Consider the following 16,620-nt stretch of genomic DNA (forward strand, 5'->3'; position numbering starts at 1 on the left):
AGTCAGACTTAAATAATTGGAAAAATATTAAGTGCTCTTGGATAGGCCGCTCAAATATAATACTCTCTAAACTAATCTATTTATTTAGTGCTATACCAATCAGACTCCCAAGAAAATATTTTAATGATCTATAAAAAATAACAATAAAATTCATATGGAATAATAAAAGGCCGAAAATCTCAAGGGAATTAATGAAAAAAAATCAAATGAAGGTGGCCTAGCTGTACCTGATCTAAAACTATATTATAAAGCATTTATATTATATTTATATTATAAAGCAATACCATTTGGTATTGGCTAAGAAATAGATTAGTTGATCAGTGGAATAGGTTAGATTCACAAGACAGAATAGTTAACTACAGCAATCTAGTGTTTGACAAACCCAAAGATCCTAACTTTTGGGATAAGAATTCATTATTTGACAAAAAACTGCTGGGATAACTGGAAATTAGTATGGGAGAAATTAGGCATGGACTCACACTTAACATTGTACATTAAGATAAGGTCAAAATGGGTCCATGATTTAGGCATAAAGAATGAGATTATAAATAAATTAGAGGAACATATGATAGTTTATCTCTCAATTGAGTTTTTAAATGTGTTGTTTTGCTCTATGGAGTTTTTTTTTTTTTTTTTCCATTTCACTATTTTTTTAGTGAGTTATTTTCTTTTTCCAATTCACAAATTCTGTTTCCCTGTACTTCTTGGAAGTTTTTAAATTTTTCCAATTCACATTTCAGGAAGTTGTTGCTCTCTTGCATAGCTTCTCTTTCCTTTCCCAATTTTTCTTCTAGTACTCTTTTAAGGTTTTTAATAGTCTCTTCTAGGAGAGTCTTTTGTATTGGGGACCAACAGTTGTCTGGAGACTGTCTGCTATTAGTCTCTTCAGGGTTGAAAAGCTGTTCTCTTTCTGTATAGAAACCATCAATCGTCTTTTTGATTTTTTTACACATTTTGTTAAAGCTTGTAGGGTCTGCCTTCAGGGCCAGGAGGTTACCAGCTTCCTCTGCAGAGCAGTGAAATGTGTATGGACTGGTAACTGTCCTGCCAGCCAGTTACAAAAGGCAGCGAGGCACTGTGGTGCTCTGGGAAAGAGTTCCCCACCAGGATGTACCTCAGGCCTGCAGGGTTGAGCTGGGAAAGTGCCCTGCAAAGAACCCCAGCTGTGTGGGATAACGACTGCCCTGGGGCTAGATGCTGAGCAGTGAGAGTTTCACTACCCCAACCCAAATCCAGTAGCAGTGGAGCAGTGAATGGCCCTGCAGGGACAGAAGTGTCTCTGCCCAGGGAAGCAGAGTCTGCTGGGGAAGTTCTATTGCCCCAGGCTGAGTCCCTCTCTGTGCAGATTAGAGGGGGAAGGGCCATTTTCCAAGCATATGCTAATAGAATATTGTCCAATTGGTAATTAGTGCTGGGTTGTCTGATTCCAGCACATCAACTCAGAGTTTCAGCCCTTTACAATATTTGAAATGTTAGCTTTGGCAATAAAAGAAGAAAAAGAGATTAAAGGAATTAGAGTAGAGGGCCCGCTAGGTGGTATAGTAGATAGAGTACCAGCCTTGAAGTCTGGAGGATCTGAGTTCAAATCTGAATGCATAAATTTAACACTTCTTAACTATGTGACCCTGGACAAATCACTTAATCCCAAATGCCTAAGGAAAAAAAAAGGAATTTGAATAGGTAATGAGAAAACCATATTATCACTCTTTGAAGAGGATATGATGACATATTTAGAGAATCCTATAGAATCAACTAAAATAATACTAGAAACAATCCACAATTTTAGTAAAGTTGCAGGATACAACATATATCCACAGAACTGATCAGAATTTTTATATATTATTAAAAATACTTTAAATTTAGTTTAAATATTTAACTTCAACCAGATCATTTGCACATTACATTGACATGAAAAAGCTGTGATTTCAATTTAATTATAGGAAGATGTCTAAGTCATGTGAAAAGGTTAAATGGCATGCCCAGAGTCACTAAGTCAACAGTATCAGAGGTAGAATTTGAACCTGCACAGTTCCTTATACACAATGACATCTTGCCTTTCTAAATAGATTAAACTATTAAGTAATCATCATTAATTATTGCCTGATTAACAGTTTTCTGCATATTAACATTGTACAATTGCTACAATTCAGCAATCCATGCATTTTCATTGGCTCCCTCCCATGTCTTCATCTTTTCTTCCTGGCTTCCCCAGTTTAACTTTGTGACTTGAAGAAAATCTTATATTCAGCCTTTCCTGATTCCCTTTGTGTTGGTGCCTTACCTCTTTTAATTATGTCCAATTTACGATAGATATATAGAAAAATAAGTGATAAATGATCATATGATACAGAATTAAAAATAAAGGATAAATATTATATAGCGATAATTATAGCTTATGTGTAGGATATCGAATATATATAATTGTCTATGCATAGATATGACATCATTCTCTCTTTGCTAATATATGGATATGTTTTTCATGTCTTCCTTTGTATTCTTGACATCATATTTCTTGTTTTTTCTAAAATGAGGCAGGAAAGGCTGAAGAGAAGGAGACAATTTGAAGAAAAAAATGAATGTAAACATAAATGTTTTGAACAATTTTTTCTACTGCTTATCTCTGCCCCAAATGAAATAACAATAGTAACAAATATTCCTTATAACAAACATGCATAATCAAGCCAGACAAATTTCTTTCTTGGGCATGTACAAAAATTATATGTAATTCACTCTTCTCTGACCCCATCACCTCTCTCCCTCAGCAGTTTGATAGAATGTTTTTTTATTAGTCCATCGGAGTTGTAGCTGGTTATTGATTTGATCAGATTTCATAAGTGTTTCAAAGTTGTTAGTATTTAAATTTTTTTAATTGTATACATTCCTCTAATTCATTCATTAGTCTGATTTTGTATTGTATCAAAAATGCCTTCCTAGCTTTCTCTAAAATAATTTCTTCATCTTTTTCATAGCTCATTGGTGTTCTATTTCATTAATGTTCACAAATTCTTTGGTGACTGGTCAACACATTAGATAATAGTATTTGTCACCACAAACATATTTTTGTATGTCTGAATACTTATGCTGCACCTAAAATTTCATGGAAATTTTTATGATTTCAGATTTGCTGTCAGACATGTACCTACTTTCTACCCATGAAAAAGACAGCAATCATCTAAGTGCTTCAAGAAACTCACTAAAATTATAAGTTTCAGAGAAGGTGTCAAATAACATTGGTAGAAATGTGTTTTGTTTTCAAAACTTCCCTACACCGAATAATATCATAGGTTTAGTCTCTATTTCTTGGATTTTAGATTTGCTTATTCTTAGTCTTTCTTAGAAGTTTATTTTCCATAAGAATGTTACTTTTAAAATAAAATTAGTGTGCCTCTATGTTGCCAGTGACTAATATATGATAATGATTTATATATTATCAGTCATCTCTTATAACTATTAAGTACATTGTCACAGAGGATTACCACATTAAGTGAGTAACAAATATCTCAACTATTCTCTAGCAGGAAAAGGCTATTCTCCTGCTCCTGGATCACAAATAAAACAGAAGAAATGAATCTTGAAAATATTATATACAATCATAATTTTGAATTATTAACAGAAAAGATTCCTAAGTCTGGAAATATTTTTCAAAAAACTATGCTTAATTATGACTTCCATGTTTTCCTCAAATATTTGGCATATTACGGTGTAAAGGTGAGAATTGGGTATGAAGGGATTTTTTTTTTTTTTGCTGAAATATAGATGCTAGTTTTTAATAAATTCCTCTTCATAAGGCACATTAAGTAAGTAATAAATATCTCAATCAGGTGACTATTCTCTAGCAGGAAAAGATTATTCTCTTGCTTCTGGATCACAAACAAAACAGAAGAAGTGAATCTTGACAATATTATATACAATCTTAATTTTGAATTGTCAACAGAGAAAATATTTCTAAGTCTAGACACATTTTTCAAAAAAACTATGCTTAAATGTGACTCCCATATTTTTCTCAAATATTTGGCATATTATGGTGTTAAAGTAAGAATTGGGTATGAAGGGATTTTTTTTTTGCTGAAATATAGATATTAGTTTTTAATAAATTCCTCTACATCTCCTTCCACTACAAAATTATATTTTACCCTATATTGTTAAAAAAGAAACAATAATTTTGATATCAGTAGTAACTTCCTAAAACATAGAGAATTAATGAGTTGAATTCATTATTGATGGAAAATGACTACTGTACACTACAATTTAAATTTATTGCTTTAAGAATCTTTTAAAGATTCCTGTGTGTCAATTATGATGATGATGATGATGATGATAATGATGATAGTAGTAGTCACAGTAGCAGCAACTAACATTACAAAATAACTACTAGGTGCTAGGCATTGTGCTAAATGTTTTAAAAGTAAACATATAGATAACAAATGAAAGAAAAATTATATAAGATAGTTTGAGAGAGAGGGCACTCAAATTTGTGAGAGAAATCAATTTTTGCGCACATGTTGTCAATTTATAAGCTTCTTTGAATTTAGCTAGGCTCTTTCCTGATTGTTAGATACCATTCATAAACTGGTCTGTGTTTTAAACTTTCAGAGTATTATATGATCTACTAGAGCTAAAGATTCATTGGCTGTGAGGTGCAAGCATTACCTCCCCATCACTATGAAATATCAAGACCTAGGCATAAAGAATGAGATTATAAATAAATTGGAAGAGCATAGGATAGTTTACCTCTCAGACCTGTAGAAGAGGAAGGAATTTAGGACCAAAGAAAAACTAGAGATCACTATTGACCACAAAATAGAAAATTTTGATTATATCAAATTGAAAAGTTTTTGTACAAACAAAACAAATGCAGACAAGATTAGAAGGGAAACAAAAAACTGGGAAAACATTTTTACAGTCAAAGGTCCTGATAAAGGCCTCATTTCCAAACTATATAAAGAATTGACTCTAATTTATAAGAAATCAAGCCATTCTCCAATTGATAAATCAAAGGATATGAACAGACAATTCTCAGATGAAGAAACTGAAACTATTTATAGACATATGAAAATATGCTCCAAGTCATTATTAATCAGAAAAATGCAAATTAAGACAACTCTGAGATACCACTACACACCTGTCAGATTGGCTAGAATGACAGGGAAAGATAATGCGGAATGTTGGAGGGGATGTGAGAAAACAGGGACACTGATACATTGTTGGTAGAATTGTGAACACATTCAGCCATTATGGAGAACAATTTGGAACCATGCTCAAAAAATCATCAAACTGTGCATACACTCAGCATACATTCTACTGAGCTTATACCCCAAAGGGATATTAAAGAAGGGAAAGGGATCTCTATGTGCCAAAATGTTTGTGGCAGCCCTGTTTGTAGTGGCTAGAAGCTGGAACATGAATGGCTGCCCATCAATTGGAGAATGGTTGAGTAAATTTTGGTATATGAATGTTATGGAATATTATTGTTCTGTAAGGAATGACCAGCAGGATGAATACAGAGAGGACTGGGGAGACTTACATGAACTGATGCTAAGTGAAATGAACAGAACCAGGAGATCATTATATACTTTAACAAGGATACTGTTTAAGGATGTATTCTGATGGAAGTGGATCTCTTCAATAAAGAGAGATAATTCAGTTTCAATTGATTAAGGATGGACAGAAGCAGTTACACCCAAAGAAAGAACACTGGGAAATGAATATAAACTGCTTGCATTTTTGTTTTTCTTCCCGGGTTATTTATACCTTCTGAATCCAATTCTCCCTGTGCAACAAGAAAACTGTTCAGTTCTGCACACATATATTGTATCATATTGTACCTAGGATATACTGTAGCCTATTTAACATGTAAAGGACTGCTTGCCATCTGGGGGAGGGTGTGGAGGGAGGGAGGGGAAAAATCGGAACAGAAGTGAGTGAAGGGATAATGCTGTAAAAAAATTACCCTGGCATGGGTTCTGTCAATAAAAAGTTATCAAAAAAAAAGAAAAAAAGAAAAAAATCAAAACATTGAAGCCCTCCCCAATTGATAACTCTGAGGAATATTATAGTAAAAACCCAAAACTTCAAAGTGAAAAAAAGAAAATTATAAATAGCCAAAAATATGTTCAAGTAACATGAGCCACAGTAAAAATTTCAAAAACTTTAATGGAAATTATCTTTACAAAGGGGTAAAAGATGGATCTTGCCTGGGAAAATTTTCCCATTCTCTCTGCTAAAAATAATAAAAGGATCTTAGAATACCTTGTTCTGTTTTGTTAACATTAAGAGAAGACAAAAAAATGGAGGGATAGGAAAATGAAAAGTAAGGAATGGGAAATCACTGTTATATGAATGAGATACTGCGTTTTAAGTATGTAGATGCAAGTTTCCTGGAATAAGATATTAAACAAGAAATAAGAAACTATCAGTAAAGCTAGTCTCAGGTATCTTTGAGATATTGAATGAAAAGTTTCAACTGATGAACAAGGAGTTATGAAAAAGCCCCAGAAGCTTTTAAAATGAAATTATATTATTATAACTCCTTTCAAGATAATTTTAGGTTCACAAATTTAAAAAAAAATCTCAAAGAGGTAATAGTGAGCAAAAAATATTAGCAGTCTTGGGTGAGGGTGACAACCAATCTATAGACATTTATTAAATGTCTACTAGGTGTTAAGCAATGTTCTAAGAAGTAGATATACAAAAAGAGATTAAAATGTCATGAGAAATCTAATATGCAAATGTATTTAAAACAAGTTTTATACAAGATAAATGGGAAATAATTAACAAGGGCAATATATTAGGTTTAAAAGAGTATAAGAAAGACTTCCTACAGTTGATGGATTTTAATTCGGATTTGAGGGAAACCAAGAAGGTAAATGATAGAGCAGAGTAGCAAGAGTGATATAGATATGAGTGACAGATATGAAAAGATGGCAAAACAGAAAAAAAAAAAAAAAAAATGGACTATCTTGTTCAAGTAAGATCTGGAAGGCCAGTGTCACCTGAATGAAGACTTTATAGTGAGGAGTATGGTGTAAGTAGACTGGAAAGGTAGGTGGGGCCTTATTTATAAATAAATTTGAAGGCCAGAATTATTTTTTTAACACTGAAAATAAGAGGGAACCACTCTTAAGTTATCAAACTGTGCATACCTTTTGACCCAGCAGTATTTCTACTGGATTTATATCACAAAGAGATTTTAAAGGAGGGAAAGGGACCCACATGAGCAAAAAGTTTGTGGTAGCCCTTTATTTAGTGACTACAAACTGGAAACTGAATGGATGCCCATCAATTGGAGAATGGTTGAATAAATTATGATATACGAATGTTATGGAGTATTATTGTTCTGTAAGAAATGACCAAGAGGATGATTTCAGAGAGGCCTGGAGAGATTTACATGAACTGATGCTAAATGAAATGAGCAGAACTAGGAGATTATTATACATGGCAACAACAACACTATATGACAATCAATTCTGATGGATATGGCTTTCTGCAACAATGGGATGATTCAAATCAGTTCCAAATGTTCAGTGATGAAGAAAGCCATATACATCCAGAGAGAGGCCTATGGGAACTAAGTGTGGACCACAATATAGCATTTTCACACTTTCTGTTGACATTTGCTTGTATTTTCTTTTCCTTCCCAGGTTTTTTTTTTCTTTCTAGATCAGATTTTTCTTGTGCAGCAAGAAACTTTATAAAAATGTATACATATATTGAATTTAACATATATTTTAACATATTTAATATGTATTGGACTACCTGTCATCTAGAGGCAGGGAGGAGGGGAAGGGGGAAAAAAATGGAACAGAAAGTTTTGCATGGGTCAATATTGAAAAATTATCCATGCATATGTTTTATAAATAAAAAGCTTTAATTAAAAAAAAAACAAAAACAAAACAAACAAAAAGAACAAATCAAGCCTTATTGACAAGCTATAGATCTTAGACAACTCATGTGATCTCTTTTGTCTGCTACTAGATAGCTCAGTGGGTAATATATTGGACCTTGATTCAGAAATATCTGAATTTAGATCTGGATTCAGACACTCAGTAGCTGTGTATTGGGAAAATCATTTTACCTGTTTCCCTAATGCACTGGAGTATAAAATGGAAAACTACTCCAATATCTTTGCCAAAAAAATCTACATAGGATCATGACCCGTTGGTCATGAGTGAACAGCCTCAACTACAAAATGAACATAACATCTCCTTTGCAGAGGTTTTGTGAGGATTATATGAGATAATATTTGTAAAATACTTAGCTGAGTGTCTGGTGTGTAGAAGGTGCTACATAAATTCTTATTATCTACCTTTTCACTATGTAAACAGAACATTTTTTCCAATCTCTCTTTACTCTTGGAACAAATTTGATTTCCCTCTCTTTCCTTTTCTAATCAGATTTACCAAAGGTTTATCAATTTTATTGGATTTTTCACAAAACCAACTCTTAGTTTTATTTATTAATTCAATAGTTTTTTTTTACTTTCTATATTATTAATTTCTCCTTTTAATTTTAGAATTTCAAGTTTAGTAATTGATTGGGGGTTTTTAATTTGGTCTTTTTCTAGCTTTTTAAGTTGTAGGTCTAATTCATTGATCTTCTCTTTCTCTATTTTATTCAAGTAAGCCTCTAAGGATATAAAATTTCCCCTTATTACCACTTTGCCTGCATCCCATCAATTTTGGTATGATGTTTCAGCATTGTCATTATCTTGAGTGAAATTATTAATTGTGTCTATAATTTGCTGTTTCACCCAATCATTCTTTAAAATGAGATTATTTAGTTTCTAATTACTTTTTGGTCTATTTATACCTAACTTTTTGTTGAATGTAGTTTTTCTTGCATTGTGATCTGAAAAGAAAGCATTTACTATTTCTGCCTTCCTGCATTTAATTTTGAGGTCTTTATGTCCTAATATATGGTCAATTTTTGTGTAGGTTCCATGAACTGCTGAGAAGAAAGTATACTCCTTTCGGTCACCATTCAGTTTTCTCCAGAGAGCTATCATACCTAATTTTTCTAATTTTCTATTTACCTCTTTAATTTCTTTCTTATTTGTTTTGTGATTTGATTTACCTAAATCTGAAAGTGCAAGATTGAGATCTCCCACTATTATAGTTTTGTTGTCTATTTCTTCTCGCAACTCTCTGAACTTCTCCTTTAGGAAGTCAGATGCTATACCACTTGGTGCATATATGTTTAATACTGATATTGCTTCATTGTCTATAGTACCCTTTAGCAAGATATAGTTTCCTTCCTTATCTCTTTTAATTAGATCAATTTTTGCTTTTGCTTGTTCTGAGATAAGGATGGCTACCCCTACTTTTTTGACTTCACCTGAAGCATAATAGATTCTGCTCCAGCCTTTTACCTTTACTCTGTATGTATCTCCCTGTTTTAAATGTATTTCCTGTAAACAACATATTGTAGGGTTCTGACTTTTGATCCAGTCTGCTATCCGCCTCCTCTTTATGGGAGAGTTCATCCCATTCACATTTATGGTTAAAATTACTAATTCTGTATTTCCTGCCATCCGAATATGCCCAGATTATACTTTTCTTTTTCTTGCCCTCCTTCCCTTCTTCCCTAGTATTAAACTTATTGGTCCCACTTACATCACGCAGCTCTTCCTCTTTAGTATCTCTCTCTCCTCCCTTTGAATCCCTTTCCCTTTCTTGTACCTTTCCCTTATTACTCTTTTTCCTTCTCCTTTTTCCTCTCCCACTTTTTAATGAAGTGAGAGAAGAATCTCTGTAAAACAAATATATCAATTATTTCCTCTTTGAGCCAACTCTGATGAGAGTAGCATTCACACAATGTTCCTCCCCCTCACTAAGTTCCCTCATATATGATAGGTTTCCTTTTCCTCATCATCGCATGTTGTTTCCCTCTTTTTTATCTTTCCTTTTCCCTTTTTCTGACACTATCCCTTTTCCATTTCTACTTCCCTTTTTTATGTTATATTGGTACAATCAAATTATACATATGGTTTTTATGTATATCCACAACAGAAATACAGTTCTCTAGAGTTCCTTTTACCTTTTTCTACTTCTCTTGAGTCTTGTTGTTGGAGATCAATTTTTTGTTTAAGTCTGGTTTTTTCCTTAGAAACAAATGGAATTCTTCGATTTTATTAAATGGCCATTTTCTTCCGTGGGAAAAATACTCAGTTTAGCTGGGTAGTTTATTTTTGGCTGCATTCCAAGCTCTTTTGTCTTTCAGAATATTGGATTCCAGGACCTTCAATCCTTTAATGTTGAGGCAGCCAGATCTTGCGTGACCCTTATTGTGGCATTTCAGCCTTTGAACTGTTTTTTCCTGGCTGCTTGTAAAATTTTTTCTTTAGTCTGAAAATTCTGAAGTTTGGCCACAATATTCCTCGGAGTCTTTATTTTAGGGTCTTTTTCAGAAGGTGTTCCATGAATTCTTTCAATGCCTGTTTTTCCTTCCAGTTCTATTACTTCTGGGCAGTTCTCTTTGATGATTTCCTGTAAAATAGTATCTAGGCTCTTTTTTCATAATAATTTTTGGGTAGTCCAATGATCCTCCTGTGAGGGATGTAGAAGACCCTTACCCAAAATGACTACTCAGAGATCCCTCAGTAGAAGGCAGAAAAGTTGTTTATTGAAAAACCTCCGGAGGATGAGCCGTCCCATCGCAAGATAAGCTCGCGGTAGGAGGGCTAAAGAAGTAGTAAAAATACATAGCTTTTATACAAGAAATTACATCACAAGTAAGAGAGCATTGAGAAGGGGAGGGGGAGGCATCTAATTGGTTGTTGCTAGTTGGGGAGATTGGAATGGAAAGTTTCTATTTCCCTGAAATCTCCTGATTTCTGGGAAACAAAGTCAGGCCTTCAGGCTTAATCAAGCAGACAGTGGTCCAGCTAATAGACTAAATATTGATAAATGTCAAATACCAATAAATGTCATCAGTTCAGGTTAAGTAAATATGTTTCTAGCTGGCCAAGGCTCAAGTAGATATGAGCCTGCACATATACAGGTCATAGGGGAAACACAGAAATAATAAAATACAGAAAAAGAATTCATACATTCCTGTAAGTTCTTCACCTTTTCTATTCCCCACAGCTCCCCCCTTCTAACATGTAAATGATTTTTATCATATTTCTATGAAGAACTTACACACTGTTCAAAATCAGTTAGTATATCTATATATACATTGTTTATCAAGTTCACCATCAAGATCATCCCTCTTTAATACATTCCAGTCTTTTCTCTGAAGAATCATCATTTTAATAGCATTTTCTGTATGCAATATTTTGATAGGGACCACTGAACTATTCTGGTTACTAATGTAATTATACAGGATAGACATAGCAGTAACAGGATAATACCATTGACTGCAATAAGTTCATACCATAAAAATTGCTTCCACCAACTATCTTAGAAACAGTTATCACAGAACAGATTGGCATTTGGCAAACATAAAAATACAAAGATAAATAAAGATGACAATCTAGGGAAACTGAGGCACAACATTACACACTCTTCTTCTGAATATTTGAATTATTGAATTACCTCCCTAAGATACCTGGGAGGTCTCAGCACCATAATTTTGACCAATCCAATGTGAGGCAAATAAATCAAAATGAAACTAGAAAATGCAAGGACTTATGGCAAGGACAAGTCTCTTCCTGACAACCCCAGAGTTATCAGCAGTACAAAGGCCCTCATCTCAGTCAGAGAATCCAGTTTGAGATGGACAGTTCACTGTGTTAGGGGGTCTGCAGTCATTTGTGCACTTAACTCAGCTTCTGCTTATAGAGGGAGTAGCAGGGCTCGAGACAGTCATGCTGCCCATTCAGAGGGGCAACCCACTCCAGGGGAGAAGGGTGAGGCTTAGTATAGCTCCACCTGTCCCCACCCAGGGGGACAGACAGGGCTGCTACTAGAATACAGATTTCTGAGCAGAGCTATCAGAGCATGCACAGTTAGAACATGAAGGCAGGCAAACCCCAAACTTTAGAGGCTTGATCTCAAAAGGGCAATGTTATTAAAAATGTTGAGGTACCAGTTAAGAAACTGGGGTTACAGGGCTGGAGATTGCCAGTCCCAAGACAAGTGTCTTTATCTTAGAGATTTCTTTAAAACAGAATAGTTCCCAAAACTGAGTCTGCCAGGGCAATTCCACAGAATAAGGGATTTCAAAGCTAAAACATAGTAAAAACAAAAAGGATTGTTTAAGGACTTCCAATTCAATCTGAACTGGTGGTATAGGGGGTGGGGCAGAAGTATGTAAGGCAAAAGTGAAAGAAAACTAAGGGTTCCCACTCTTTTAGGTATTTTGAGAAAAATCCACCAGTTTCTCTAGTTCCCTATCTCTTCCTCTCCTTTTTTTTTTCCTCATGGAAAGGAATCATCCAAAAAATAATAATAATAAATAGTCAAATAACCATCCACATATAAATCCCAAGAGTGAATTAAAGTTCCTACATACATAACAGTCTAGTACAGGAGGAGTTTCCTAAAATCAATCAAATCAAATCAAATCAAATCAAATACCTTAAACAATTACATATTCTGAAGTGAACATAGATATTATAAACATATTATAACTTCCTTAACAGCAATAGTTACCATTTTGAATAATTTCCATCCCAAATCTTAAACACACAGTAATATTTGCATTTTTTCTAACTCTAGTAATAGAGTTGTAATTTTAACAATAATTCATCAACCACTTTCCCACTTCCCCCATATCAGTCCAAATTACATCAGGAGCACTGGCGATGGTCTCGATCTTAGCTGCTTCAGGCTGAGAAATGGGCGAAAGTGCTCAATCCATGCAGGGGTGTGGGTGTGGTGTCAATATAAGCTTCAGATGGGCCGATTCATGTCTCAGAAGAGATTCAATAATTTGTAATTTGACCAAAATCTAGAAAAACAAAAAAAACTAAATCTAACAAAGTTAGAATAGTCTGGACCTGCAACAATATGTGGGGAGGCCAGTATAGATTGGCCAGCAGTTCCTGTGTGAAGGAATAAGCTTGCTTCACAGGACAGGCAGACAGCTATAGTTCCAATAAATAGCAGTTAGGTTTCACAGACAATTGTAAATTGTCCTCTTATCATTTAAAAAAAAAAACATTTTAAAAATAAAACACAAATATCCTGTAACAGACAGATGACCAGGCTAAATACTTATTTGCCTAAGTATTTAGGCTATAAAGATTACATATAACCAGATTGGAAACAGCAAGGTATGACATATTTGAATTACATTAACAGTTCTTATTAACTATTGTTCTGATCATAGAAATCAGTCACAGGAGGAAAAAATGCAAGAACATAACTATAACATAATATAAGCAGTTAAAACTCAATCTTCAGCACACTGAAGAGTGGAGCTTTAAAACTTCCAAATAGCATTAATTACAAGCCCAAAGAATTTTGTCTTCAAAGTTTCAAATAAATCTCAGTTATTTACCATGACCTTATATCAATAACAGTAAGAAATTTATCCCAGAAAATTCACACAATTCTTATATACCCAAGTAGATGTTGCATCTTGAATAAATTTAATATACCAATCATTTTGCTTTTAAAATACCCAATATACAGAAAAATCCCAAACTACATATGGTTCACAACAAAAACATTTTCAAAAGGAAGAAGGCAAAAACTATTATCCTTAAAGTCCCATTTCAGATAATTGGCATCAATACAGTTAATTAAAACTTCCTATTTTCACATAAAAAGAATCTGAAAAGTTCTTGAAAACATCAATTAAACTTTTTGAAATAACCCTTTCAAACTATATACCACATTTCTGATCATATTCTTTAATATTCATAACCATTATGTATCTAAAGAAACAAATATTCAATCAATTAACATCTTTTAAGAGCAATTTGTCTCTTTAAATAACCATTTGTTTTCTTCAGCCAAAGGAACCAAGCGGCTGCCACTTTCGGCTGCTGCTCACTTGCTCTCCTCCCACAAAAACATCCCTTCTCACAGCCATCTCTCTGTGACTACCCTTTCCAACCAGTTCCTTCTTTTTCCCACTGACGACTTCTTGAAATCATTTGTTTCTACTAATCAATCCTTCTTAAATTACCTTCATTCTCCTATCCCATCTCTCTGTCTCTCTCTCTTCCCAATGCTTACTTGCTCAAAATTTATTACATACTTTAAACACTCCTAAACCAAAAATCCTTCCGACTAGATGCTCTATTTAAACTATTAATTGCTTTTGTAAATCAATCTCTTTTCCCTTATCTTTAAATCATCTTTTTTTAAACTTTAAACTTCAAGATTCACAATTAATTTTGAATCAAATTTCATAAAACTTATAATATAGTTTACAAATTACTCAATACTTTTAAAAAGCAACATACCATTTAAGTAGGGAGATACAAACACAAGCTCCCCCTAAGGTAAGCTACTCGCATTTTGTTTAACAACCTATATTTGAATTTGAAGTCCAACCAAATAATAAAAAAAAGAAAAGTTTTTCTCTTCAGTTGTAAAGGCCACAATATTTGAAAAATTCTTAAGATTTTATACTCAGAATAAATCTAACATGTGTAAGGCAACAGTAAATTATTTCCCCCAATTTTAATTTTATTTCAATTTCAAAATTATAGTACCTCTTTAAAATATAGTAAATTCCCAAAACTCTTAATCAAATATTGCAAACAATTACCCAGTTTAGTCTTCTTAAACTTTCTGTTCTCTAATTCCATGAAGGCAAATTTACTAATAATGATTTTTCTTTCTTTTCCTGCAAATTTTTTTTTTCTTTAGAAGTAGGCCTAGTTTTCCCACAGGTCCAACAGGTCAGAATGCCCCTGTGTTCTACTATTTACCTCTCTTACTCTATATTTATTCTTCCCTTCCAATATCTGCAGTCTCATATTTCCGATCTTAAATTTTCCAATATTATCACACACACCAATTTAAAGTTATTTTACTTCAGTTTGTGAAATTTCCTAAAATTTACCTAGATATTTTATTTCCATGTCTTTTCTTTAGTAAGCAGGAAAGAGTTAAGCACCAATCCTTGCTTTACCTTGAGAATGCTTTTCTCTGGCTGAGTCCTGATAACAGGCTCCTTGTTTATAGGAGCGATAGCCACTGTTCTTCTATTTTCTCAAAACTTTCCAAACTTTCAATCTATGTTTCTATTTTTCCCCTTCTTTCCCTCCTCCCGCAAAGCCACTGCCAGAGACAGAGGGAGAGAAAGAGAAAAATGATTTTCTTTTCTTGAGAAGCCCAAAACTAGTTCCCAAATTCTAATACCAATACATTCTGAGCCACTCTGAAAGAATTACTACTCTGAATGAATTCCAGTTCCCACAATTCAGCCTGATATTTTTCTAAGCCTGTAACACAGAGCTGAATTCTTATCTCTTATGAGCGTTCTAACTTTTAACACAGAACAAAGGCAATGCAAAGCAGACATACACACAGACATTCACAAAACTCTTTTCACCTTTTACATACAGATTTAAGTCTGATATACCCAAATAATCCTGGGATATACATCCTCCCAGTTTTCTTCCCTTGTATATCTGGGAAGTTCATTCCAGTCTCGAATTTCCTAGCTAACGTCCTGATACAAATTTTCGGACTGCTTCTATACCACCCTGGACCCGATCCAGGTGTTGGCGGAGGCCCTATGTTATCCTCACGCCCAGGCGGAGGCCCTATGTTACCCTCACGCCCCCACAGCCACCCGAGAGCTTCCTTAGGAAAAGTCCTTTATCGTTGGGGTTAACAGCAGTCCACACCAAAAATAAATTTAAGAGGGCTAATCCCTCAGGGTCTCCCTCGACCCAGCCAATAAACCCCCAGACTTCCCAAGAGCTTTACCTCGAGAACATATGTTTCTTTTCAGGCTGCAAATGCCGGCCATCAGGACTCTACTTCTTTCAATCTTCAATTCTGCGTTCCACTGAGTATCCCTGCTTCAGGTTGTTGTCTAAGAGGGGAGGGAGGCTGCTCACCCAGAGCCAGAGACCATGGAGAAAACTACTCCGTGGGCGCCTGTCCCTGTTCGGGGTGCACATAGCCATCTCCCCCAAAGACCCCATCCCGGACGAGCCCCCATCTGTGAGGGATGTAGAAGACCCTTACCCAAAATGACTACTCAGAGATCCCTCAGTAGAAGGCAGAAAAGTTGTTTATTGAAAAACCTCCGGAGGATGAGCCGTCCCATCGCAAGATAAGCTCGCGGTAGGAGGGCTAAAGAAGTAGTAAAAATACATAGCTTTTATACAAGAAATTACATCACAAGTAAGAGAGCATTGAGAAGGGGAGGGGGAGGCATCTAATTGGTTGTTGCTAGTTGGGGAGATTGGAATGGAAAGCTTCTATTTCCCTGAAATCTCCTGATTTCTGGGAAACAAAGTCAGGCCTTCAGGCTTAATCAAGCAGACAGTGGTCCAGCTAATAGACTAAATATTGATAAATGTCAAATACCAATAAATGTCATCAGTTCAGGTTAAGTAAATATGTTTCTAGCTGGCCAAGGCTCAAGTAGATATGAGCCTGCACATATACAGGTCATAGGGGAAACACAGAAATAATAAAATACAGAAAAAGAATTCATACATTCCTGTAAGTTCTTCACCTTTTCTATTCCCCACACTCAGGTTAT

Source organism: Antechinus flavipes, chromosome 1 (assembly GCF_016432865.1).
Source record: "Antechinus flavipes isolate AdamAnt ecotype Samford, QLD, Australia chromosome 1, AdamAnt_v2, whole genome shotgun sequence".
In the NCBI taxonomy this organism is placed as follows: domain Eukaryota; kingdom Metazoa; phylum Chordata; class Mammalia; order Dasyuromorphia; family Dasyuridae; genus Antechinus; species Antechinus flavipes.